The following is a 12,131-nucleotide window of genomic DNA, read 5'->3' as shown; positions in this document are numbered from 1 at the left end:
ACTCTTCGGGTTTTGCTCTGGGCTCTCCATTTGCACCCCCTGTGCAGACTCATTACCCATTAATCCTGAGGTGCTTTGCTCTAGTTGGCCCACCATCCTCATCTGTTGCTCAGAGCTTCCATCTATCAGGGGGGTGAAAAGGCATGGTGATGATGACAACCTTGCGTTAAAAGTATGAACACTTTATTTGGATAGAGATTGGTTTGAAATTATTGGTAGTTCTGGGTCTGGTAATCAATCAATCAATCAGGTGTTTGTTAAGCGCAACTACTCACCCGTAAGGGTCTCAAGGTGCTGGGGGGGGTCACAGGTTACAGTCCATCAAGGCGGCGGTCAGTCGAAGAGCCAGGTTTTGAGGTGGAGGGCAAGGTCGCTCCAGGCTCTGGCCATGCGGAAGGAGAAGGGGCGACCTTCCGATCTGGTCTTTCTGGTGCGGGGGACCTTGGCGTAGGAGAGCTGGGCTGATTGTAGGGTCCTTTGGGATGCATGGAAATTGAGTCGGCTGTTCAGATATGCTTGTCCGGTGTCTTGGAGGGCCTTGTGAGTGTGGGTTAGCATCTTGAAGGTCAGAAAGTCCAGCCTGACCTCCCGCTGGGTGTCTGTTTGTTGCACATCCGTCTTTGTGCCAGGGCTTGGCAGTCGCTGCTTTCTTTTAAAATGTTTGCTTACAATGTCCTTAATGGGGTTTGAGGGGACCGGCCCTCCTCCCATCTCATCCAGGTGTAGGCTTCCCCAGATACCCTGCTGTTAGACTGGCCTGTTTTCCTTTTCCCTATGGTATTACTTTGCTCTCTTCTCTTGGATCTATTCTCATCATAGTGTCTGTTGACAAGCCCTTGTCTTTCCGCTGTTTACCTCTGCCAGGTGCAATTCCCACTACTATGCAGCACCTTTCCCTTATGCTCCAGGTGCACCTACTATATTTTTGCAGTGTTTAAGTTAACTTGTTCTACTCTTTGGTTTGCTTTAGAGAAGAATCACTTAATGCCACACTTCCACTGACCTCTGCTGTGCCTGTGCCTGTACACCTGAGTATTTTGTCCTCTCCCGACGCCGCCTCGGCCCGATTTTTCATTTTTCTCCGGTCTTTATTGAGGTCTTTTCAGCCTTCTCCAGTTTTCTTCAAACCACTTCTGCCAACATTTAAATTTTACTGGCTTTATAGGCTTTAGCTGGTGGTCACTGATCTAACCGTCGTTGGTGCTACTCTTCCTCCCGCCTCCTCCCTCCGGGGAAGCTGAGGGCACCCGCCCAGCCCTGCTACAGCATTGATACCAAGCTTTCTCTGAAGCCTTACCGCTGATTCAGGGTGTCAACTGAGCCAGGGGTTGGAGGCTATAGATTGTACAAAGTTTTTACTCCTGAAGTTTTCTTCTTTTATTTATCTGATCCTTTTTCTATGAGTATAGGAATTCCTAATCCGGACGCAGGTGATGGTATCCACGTCTTTGTTTGTGTCTCCGCTCGATGATCCAGATAGGCGGGCATGAGCATATCAGGGCGCACACGCGCTCGTTCTCATCAGGCTACGGAAAACGGCAATACGGCAACAGTCTCTCTAGCCCTGTCTTCTGCTCATCTGAGCCTTCTTATGACCCTGAGTTCCGCTCTGCTGATTGCCAAGGTCCTTTAACAACCTTTGTTAGCCAATAACCATTTTTGCTAACTTCAGCAACATGAGTTTCTGAAATCCCTTTGCTAACAGTCCTCATCAGCCAGGCTAGCTTGAATTCAGTGGCAAAGGGAGCAAGGGACCCACGCCTGGGCACACTCTGCCAACTTAAGGCGAACAAAGCAAACACAAGGAGATGATGGACGGAGAGCTGAAACTTTTCAGACACTCACCCCCAGTCTCAGATCTGGGTTAAATCCATCATCATTCTTTAACTCACTTCGCCACCCCAGTTCAGACACAGCTATATGCAAATCAGTCTTGACCCTGTGCCTCAAGGGAACAGACCAGCCCGAACTGCCAAGCCATGTCTTCCCTGGACCGGAAACAAGCATCCTGGGACCGGTTTCAGGCTAACAGCCCTCATCAGCCAGGCTAGCTTGAATCCAGTGGCAAAGAGAGCAAGGGACCTAGGTCTGGGCATAACCTGCCAACTTAGGGCAAAGAAAGCAAACACGAGGCGATGATGTACAGAGCGCTGAAACTTTTCGGACACTCACCCCCAGTCACAGATCTGGTTTGAATCCATCATCATTCTTTAGCTCACTTCGCCACCCCAGTTCAGATAGAGCTATATGCAAATCAGTCTTGACCCTGTGCCGGCCCCAGGAAGCTTGTTTCCGGTCCAGGGAAGACATGGCTTGGCAGTCGGGCTGGACTGTTCCCGTGAGGCACAGGGTCCCCTCAGTGCACCTCAACTCTTGTGTCCTGGTCCGTTTAAGCATTGCACTCTCATTGCATATCTTTCTGGTTTAGATCATCCTGGTCCTCCTTGCTCTGTGCCTTTTATTCATCACCTTTCTGGCATTGAACTCAATCGTCTAGGACCGCATGGTTCTGACACTCATTGTCTGGGTCCTTCTGAGCCTCATCCTTTTGATCCTAGTCCTCCCTGACATTCAGGTCCAGTCCCATTAGATTTCCTGGCTCTGGCTATTCTGGTTTTCCTAGTCATCCCATCCATGCCATGGTCCTGCTACTCTCTGGTCCTGATCTTTCTGCTCCATGTGGTTTCCTGGGCACTGGCCCCATGTTCATGGTCCCTTAGCACTTCTAGGCCTGTTACTGATCCTCTTGGTGCTGATCCTTCTAATCCCCCTTGGTCTGGTCCCCCCAGCTCTGGCACTTTTGGTATTCTTTGTACTGCCTCCTCATCCTTCTAGCTCAATCTAATCCCCTGTTCTTATTCACCATAATCATCATGCTACTAATCTTCCTATGATTCTAGGATCTGGTCCTAGTCCTCCTTCTCTTTGTCCGTGTGATTTTAAACCCACTGATCATGTTCCTTCTTGCTCTGATTGACCTGGGCCTAGCCATCCTGATTCTCAACTTCCTGGCCATCTTGTTCCTAGCCCTGTGCCCTAAACTTCCGGGGTGTGGTCGTACTGGTCCTGATGTCCCAGATCCTGACACTCCTTTTCTTCCTCACCTTGGCCTCCTAGTCCTGGTCCTCGAGGTCCTGATTCTTTTTGCCCTCTCTTCCTGATCTCCCTAGTCCTTTGTTTCCTGGTCCTCTTAGAGCTTTTCTTTCTGGTACTGGTTGCCTGTGTCCCTGGACTCACCTGCCTGGCACTCTGGCAATAGTTGTGCTATTCTTGTTTTTCAAAACCCTTGCCTTACTCTTAATCGGTCTTAAGTTCCCATTGAGCCTGATCCTCTTTTTCTCATGCTTTTATTTTGATGTCTCCAGGATCTAGTTTTCATGGATAACAGATTCCAAATGTTGCAGGAGATCTGACAGAAATAGATTAAAAAGGCAAGGAGTGAGGACACAACCTTGCTTTAAGCCATTATAGGTTTTAAGTTTTTATGATAAGATACGACCGTAACCCAGCCTCACCTGGACCCAAGTATTGGTATAAAGAAGAATTATAGCATCTATCAAAATCCGTGGAATGGCCCAGCTAACCAATTTTTTCCATAATAAGGCTTGAGTAACTAAATCAAAGGCTGCCTTTAAATCTATAAAAGCAATATATAGATTGTGTTTTTTTTAAACGTCCCGCCTTGCTAATAAAGTAAGTGCCAACAAGTTGGTAATAGTAGATTGGCCTTTATGAAAACCTGTTTGATTGAGTGGAATTATGCCTTGTTGTGCTGCCCATTTTTCCAGGTCTATCAATAGTTGTTGATTAAGCGATAATTAGCAGGGTTGTCAACTGGGCCACTCTTATAGATGGGCTGCAAGATGCTACCTTGACATGATACAGGTAAAGTTTTCGATACCAATACCTCGTTGAACAGTGGAGTCAATACTTCGGCCCACATATCCATATTGTCACGGAACAAGACATTAGGAAGTCCGTAAGAGCCAGGAGCACCATTTGATCGAAGGCGGCATAAGAGAATGACTATTGCCTTAGTATTTATATGATCCAGATCGTTGTTCAGATCGGGGCTGCCTACTTGCTCTGTATACAACGCACTAGATTTCACATAATTATTTGTACCCATGCTCATATCACTCACTATCTCTGTGCTAGAAATGGGGGTCTCTAGTTGGCAATGGCTGGCCACTGTCCAAGTAGGGACCCTTCTTCCTAAGTCAGAGTAGGCGGGCTACACCCTTTGATAACCCCTGCTCAACCCTGTGGTAACATAGCACGAGCAGCTAGGCTTATCTCAGAGGCAGTGTGTGAAGCATTTATGACCATACACAGTAACACAGTGAAGAACACTACAAAGGAACACTACACAAGTAATTATATAAAAATAGGTATCTTTATATATAGACTTAACACAAGACCAATAATGGTAAAAAGCCACAATACTGTAAAATAGGATTATTCTTGAAATGCTGCAAAAATCATTCAAAGTGTGCAAAGAGGAGTTCAGTTCAAAGCAGTGGTCTCTGCGACCCTTTTACTTACAAAGTACCTGGATTCTTTAGCAAAACAACCAAAGTGTCGCTAAGGAGCTGTAGCGATGATTTTCCTCACGCTTGACCAGCGATGAGTTGAATCCTTGTCGCAAGGGAGGATGATGCGCTGATCTGGGTGCAGGACAAAGCGACAAACTTCTCCACGCTAAGCCGGCGATGCGTTGAAATTCTTGCCGTGAGGGAGGATGATGCGCCGAGCCTGTTGCGTGTGCGATCATCTTCGGATGAAAAGAAATGGTGCTCCGTGAGGGAGCAACAATCCTGATGCGATGAAAATGGCGGGCGCTCGGCATCCGTGCTGCGATGTCGTGAAGCGAGGAACTCGATGCGATGATCTTTGGTTAGCGAGCACTTGGAGGCCCGCCAACATGCGATGTGATAATCTTTGGGTTAGCGAGCATTTGCCAGCCCGCAAACGTTTGATGTGGCAGCAGCGTAATGATTTTCCTCACGCTCTTCAGCTGCGGCGGCTCGCAAACAGGCGTTAGTGATGATTTTCAGCACTCTCTTCTCTGTAGTAGAACTAGAGGCCCTGGAACTCACAGGAGCCTCACCTGCAGATAGAAAGTCTTGCTGGGAGGAATCAGGAGGCTGGTGGTGGAGTCTGATGTGCCTGAGACTCCAGCAGGAGGCTAGCTCTCTTCTAGCCCTTGGTTGATTGCTGTATCAAGATAAAATAAAAGTTCCTTTAAAGTCCTTTTCCTCTTCTTCCAAGTCCAATAGTAACCACTGCAGGCCAGTCCTCGAAACAGCACACAAGCACAAGGACAGTCCTCTCCTGCAGATTCCTTCAGTTACACGGACAGAGGTTCTTCTTGTTGTCCAGGAGCAATACAAATTGTAGGGGTTTCAGCACAGATATTTATACCCCAAAATTCTTTGTTCTAAGAAGCTACAAGTCACTGAACCCAGCCAGAACCAGTTCTGCCCAGTCCTGGAGCACTTTGTTTACAAGGCTGCATCCTTCCTTTCAGAAAGAGGGGGTCTGCCATCAGACGCACAGTAGGAGGTGGAGCCAGCAGTGTGGAGGGAAGGCACAGCCCTATTCAGGTCCCAGGTGCAACTCCTCCCACCCATCTAGATGCAGATCTCTCTTTTCACCACTGGGACACCTCACCATGTCTCCTGGAATTTCCCAGCCCTGTCACTCCAAAACCAGACAGCTAATACACATAACAGCATAGCACACTGGAAGGCTTAGGCAAGAAAATACCTACTTTCTAAAATCGGTGTTTTCAAACACAGAATATAAAAATAAACTTCACTAAAAGATGTATTTTAATATTCTGAGCTCAGGCATACTAAATTCATGTTCTTTGGGTCAGTTAGGACTATAGAATGTAACTGCCCATTCTGGCCTATGGAGAACAGGTAGCCTTACAGTAGATAAAAACGAAAATGGGTGTAATTCACTACCAGGACATGCTACACACACCAAGGCATGTCCTACCTTACACATACAATGCACCCTACCATAGGGGTGACTTACATGATGCCATGGGAAGGTTCAGGGGCTGGCAAGTGGGTGCACTTCACAGCCAAGATGGCAGTTCTGGACTGCACACAGACACTGCAGTGGCAGGTCTGAGGTACACTTTACAAGTTGCTTCTGTGGGTGGTGCAAACCAGTGCTGCAGGCCCACCAGCAGCATTTGGGTTACCAGCCCTGGGCACACACAGGCCACGCTACCAGGGACTAACAGGTAAACCAAATAGGCCAATCATGGATATACAAATTCACATGTCATATTTACACAGGGAGAGCATATGCACTTTAGCACTGATCAGCAGTGGTAAAGTGCCCAGAGTCATAAAACCAACGAAAACAGGTTAGAACAAATCCAGGAGGAAGGCAAAAAGCTTAGGGGTGACCGCGCAAAAAGGGCCATTGCCAACACTCTGTATTTGATTTAATAGTTTTTTCACAATTAGAACACGTCTTGCTTTTTCACTGGACCGTCTATGCCATACAGATTGGTAATAAAATTTACCCATTCAGCTTCCATAATATTAATGATATAAGCCCTGTTGCCTCCCCTTTCAAGTTCATTATTATTTCCCCAAACGTTTTTACATTATTTTTTCCGGAGGCATGAAGAGCCCCGATTGATAATATTATTTAGCCACCCACACTTATCGTCTATAAGATTTTCTTAGTGCTGTCATTTTGTCCTTATAAACATAGTAAGACTGCTGGTATCTATGAGAGTAGGCATCCAGTACGGCTCTATTGAGCAATCGTTTTAGTGTATATAACTTAAAAGTATACTTGTTGGGGGAAATTGATGGTAGATTTATTTTCCTACAATTGCGGGCTGGAAATTTTCCCACCAGGGTTGATGTTATATAATTTTATTAATTGATCATAGAACCTCCCACACCTGGCACTGGTCACTGTCCTTTATTATTGCTTCAGCAGCCTGTATTATTTCTTCATGCTTATCCAAGTGCCATACCAGTCTCTTCAGATTGTATGAAGAATGGCCCATATTGAGAAGCTCTTTAGATCTAGGATTACATTTGATTGGCAATTGTAATAACTGTCTGAGGATTGTGGTCACTCTCGAGTCAAGGGGGTCACCCTATATTCAATCAGTTTTGGGCTTAGAGTTTCTGAAATAAAGGTGTAATCAATAATTGAACCATGCTTGTAAAGTTTAAAGATGGAACAGACCTGGATTTTTCCTTTTAACAAGGTAACACAAGCTGGTAACTTTTGTCTCAAAACTCTTTTTCGATACATTAATTACTCTTCCCATTTACAGGGTTTAGAGCAACCAGATATAGGTTAAAATCGCCAGAAACAATAAAACTGGCATCTGGGTTCCGAATTATGAGCTTAAGATATCCCGTAAAATAAACAACTGGGTCAACTTATTTTTCCTCGCACTTAAATAGACATTAAGTACTATCATATTAAGGCATTTATACTGCAATAAAAGACATTGTAACCAATCCAACTCCAAGTCAACTACTTCTACTGTTAAATGTAGTTCAGCTGCAATATAACATGAAAGACCCGCACTTTGCATGACCAGATTTATTAGCGCATACTGCTGGGAGAGTGAACTCATTGACTCCCAGCCAGTGGCATTGCTTGCTCTCTCCACGTTTCTTGGAACAATAAGACTGCAAAATAATTTAAAGGATAGTATCTGGATCGGCCAATAAATGGGCCAGCCCGTGCATATTCCAGGAACAAATCCTCAATTGCAAATCTTTACCATTTGCAGCAGGCAAAGGTAATTCTCATCTCCTGGATGCACCTTTGCAATGGTGGACTGAAGCCAAGACCATTCCTTCAGTTGCATATTATATTTAGGTAACAATTTGCAAATATGCACTCTTTTCATAGAGTATTAGTAATCACCAAACGTGTATTGCAAGGTGATTCACATGATAGGCCACTAAAATCGAGGGATGTGTTAGGGGAATGAAATTGTTAATCTTAATGCCACATTCCATAAAATAAGAACTTAAATCTAAGATTTTAACGATTTCCTTAGTAGTCCAAGTTATTATAATTGACTCACGGGAGGAATTAAGCTGTATTCGTTTGAAATGGACAAAAAAAAGATCAGTAGTTTTAATAAATGATAGTGCAGGAATGATTGGAATACGTTTTAAGATTATGCTCTGATTGAGACTATCGTAAATACCCCTGCATTCATATAGAGGATGAAAACTAATTTTGCGCTGCTAGAAGTATTGTTTTCCAGTATAACACTTGAATATGTTGTTGGGCCCGATTTACTATCGTTAGCTAATTAAATGGGGCATATTATCAAGAAACGGCGTTACAATTATCGCCGCTTTAGCGGCAGAAAACTGCCGCTAAAGCGGCGATAATGTGCTTGGTATGCCCTTGAGAATTCCCATAGAAGCCCATGTTCCGGTGTAAACATGGGCTTCTATTGGAATTCTCTGCGGCATATTATCAAGCCCATTATCGCCGCTTTAGCGGCAGTTTCCTGCCGCTAAAGTGGCGATAATTTTAACGCCGTGCTTGATAATATGCCCCTAAATATTTTGATGTTCTTCAGAAAGCAGTGGATTCTGAGTGACACAGTGCTTCATGATGTCAACACTGGTGGCCCCATGCATAGTCTGAATTACATGATCTCAAGGTGAGTATGTAGTCTCATTGGGCCAGATGTATGATGCTTTTTATTGTGCGCAAAAAGGGTCTTAGAACCGTTTGCGCACGCTAAAAAGCATGGGCCCACGTAAAACAGTATTTTGCGAGTCACAAATAAATTGCGACTCGCTATTAGGAATGGGCATTCCCTTCCTTATAGTGACTTCAAAGCTATGTACCAATGTTTTGCAACCACAATTGTGGTCGCAAAACACTCGCAAATTACCACCTACTTCAAGTAGATGGTAATGCATTTGCAAATAGGAAGGAGTCCCCAGGCAAAGCATGCAATATTATGTTTTACAGACAGTCAGTGGTCCCAGGGTCCATTGCCTGCCCTTAAAAAATGAAAAAAACTTTCATTCTTTTTTTTAAATGCTTCCCATTTTTCTTTCAGTAAAACGGGCTGCATTTAAAAAAACAAAAAAAGCTGCTTTATGCAAAAGTAGTCCCAGACTTGGTGGTCTGCTGAGCCCAGCAGGCCATCATCTCTGGGATGGCCTGTCATTCCCAATGGGCTCGCAAATTGTGAGAGGCTCGTTAATATTCATGAGCCGTGCAATTTGCGACCCCATTGGGAATCGCAAACAGTGTTAAACACACTGTTGTACATGCCAAATAGTGCCTCGCAAATTGCGAGTCACAAATGCGACGCAATTTGAGAGGCGCTATTTGGCTGGTCGTGCATCTGACTCCTAATGTACTAGTAATTCAGTCCTAGATTGCAGGTGACAGACTGTTTTTATACCTACATTTCCAAGGCTGTGCTTACTCCCACTCCTACTGTCTTGCTTAAACACAGCTCCATTATTAAAGCCGACTATATCAGAAGCCGCTGTATCATCAGCAATCGAATATTCTTTTTTACTACCCCTTAAAGAGTGCTGTACCTCACTCCTCAATTTGAGGTTCTTATATTTTAGTCCAATAGAATAGGAGGGGGACTGCACTCTTATGGAAACAATCCTGGCCTTGAGGTTTCTGACTAGCTGGTTTAAAAATAGGGTACCAGTCCCTAGGTTTGGGCAAGGAGACCATTGAAGCAATGGTTTTCTTGGCTTTATTCCGAGCCTTACACAGCCTTTTCCGAACCCTTATTGACAATTGGAGAACACCACTAAAACTAACACCTGAACCTAAACCCTGCGGAGTTGGTAATCTGGCTTATCTCTACATTAACTTTTCCGTGGGGACATTCATCTTTTGAAGTGGCTGAACCCAAACATACTTCTGACTTCCCAGCAACCCCCCTGGAGCCCTAGTTTAATCAGAGGACACATATCGCTGAGTCTGTTGAAGCTTTGTGCTCACACTTACTCCTCCTTATCCTAGTTCATTATGACGAATTAGGGATTGTTCTGGGTTTGGTTATACAGCTAGTTTTTTTATTTCTTCAATGAGAGACCCTACTATATTCGGGAAATCAGATACTTTATATAGAATATGTGAACACATGCATTTAATTATTTGGTTGTTAACATCGGTCTGAGCTCTTACCACCAACAGCCTCATGCGTCAAGCCAAAATCCAGTCGGTAAAATACCGAATCGCTAATAACACCCGTTAGCGAGTAAAAAAAACCGAATCCCAATGCATCAACCAAATGCAAAAATCGGAATTTAAGGAATCAGTAAATAGCGATTCCTTAAATTGCGATTGCATTTAAGGAATCCCAAATTGAGATTCCTTAAATGCAATGCATTAAAGTAAAAAAATTAGCGATTTCGCTAATAGGGGGAGCAAATTACCATGAAGTTGAACTTCATGGTAATTTGCAATAACTTTGAAAAATGCACTTTTGTGCATATTTCAAAGTTTCATGTTGCGCACACACATGCCCTTAGAGCATGTGTGTGTGCAACATTTGTGCACAGAACAATTTCAGGAGTGCAATAGGGTGTCATTTGGACACCCTTGCACCCTTGAAATTGCATGAGCAATTTGCGAGTACCTACTGGTACTCGCAATTTGCTCATGCAATCTCCAAGTCATTCCTATGGGCCTGGAGGCCCATAGGAATGAATGGGACGGCTTCCCTTAATTGCTACTCGCTATTTGCGACTAGCAATTAAGGAATTTTCAGGAATCCCTATTTTTATAGCGATTCCTACATGCATAGGCTTTTGCAATTCCTTAATTGTGATTCCTTAAAAATCGCTATTAAGGAATCGCAAAAGTCTTTGTTGATGCATGAGGCTGCAAATTGGTTAAATTATGTCGTTTTCTAGCTATCCCGCCACATAAACTGCTTAAGTATATAATAGTTCCACCTGTATATCGAGCTTATTGGAGTGAAAATTTAACGCTGTTGTTATTGCGTCTATTGCATTTAACAAATTTTGCCACACTCCATTGTTTTTTTTTTTTTAAACATTTTTATTGGCATTTTTGGTATTCTTCTGGACACAAAATAAAACAACCAAACAAACAGGTCAGCACCGGTCAACAAACCCACCTTGCCCGCCCGCCATCCCCCCCCTCTCTCTCATTACACAAGGAGTCTGTTCCATAAGTATTCTGCGGTTGGCACCGTCGTCGTCAGTATACACCACCGCCCGTGCCCCTGGGCTGTACACACCTTCCGCGAACCGTGCTGGTCCCCTCCACTCAGCCACCCCTCTAGAGACCCCCCTCCAGGCCATGATATTTCCGCCACCGGGACCACACCCTGCGAAATTCTTTGGGGCAGCCCCGTGCCTTGTACGTAACCCTTTCGGCCACCATGTATACGTCAAGACCCCTCCTCCATTCCTCCAGTCGGGGTGGCGAGGGCGCTCCCCAGTATTTAGCCACATCCCTCTTTGCCACCACCAGGGCCAGCACCAGGAAAGTCAGCAGCGGGCAGGTGAGGTCCACATCATGTGTCATGCCCAGTAACACTAACTTGGGGTCCTCCTGCAGTGGCACCTCTAGCACCTTACTCAGTTCCCCTAGGATCCCCCGCCAGTACCCCCTGAATCTGCGGACACAACCAAAGTACGTGATAGAAGTTCCCTCCTTCCCTTCCGCATCGCAGACATGACGTGTCCCCTATCCTTCCCATTTTGTACAGTCTGAGTCTGTCAAAGTATGTCCTATGCAGAATATTGAATTGGATTAGCCGCAGCCTGGACTTAATCGCCACCTCTCGCGGATGCATGAGAACTGTATCCCAATCCACCTCGTCCATCTCACCCACGTCTGCCTCCCATGTTGCCCTAAGCGCCCCCATAGTATCGGGCATATTGTTCATGAGGGTCCGATATGTGAGGGACACCGCCCTTTCCACCATGTGTTCCTGCAGCAGTCTCCCCTCCAGTGGTGCGTATTCGGGGAGAGAGGCAGTCTGTAACCCCTCTGCCTGCCAGGCATGCTTCAGCTGCGCGTATTTGTAGTACTGCGTGGGGAGCAGTCCAAATTCCGTGCGGAGCATCGAAAAGGACTTCAGTTCCCCCCTC

General features: G+C 45.2%; 1 protein-coding gene across 1 annotated transcript in view; it reads left to right on the top strand.

The window, feature by feature from the left end:
- Positions 1-12,131, top strand: part of LOC146861822 (uncharacterized) — a 627,622-nt gene that overhangs the window by 522,952 nt on the left and 92,539 nt on the right. The window lies entirely within an intron of this gene.

The sequence above is a fragment of the Triturus cristatus genome, chromosome 2_2, assembly GCF_964204655.1.
Source record: "Triturus cristatus chromosome 2_2, aTriCri1.1, whole genome shotgun sequence".
Classification (NCBI taxonomy): Eukaryota; Metazoa; Chordata; class Amphibia; order Caudata; family Salamandridae; genus Triturus; species Triturus cristatus.
The sequence above is the reverse complement of the archived record's forward strand: the minus strand, read 5'-3'. Positions and strand labels throughout refer to the sequence as shown.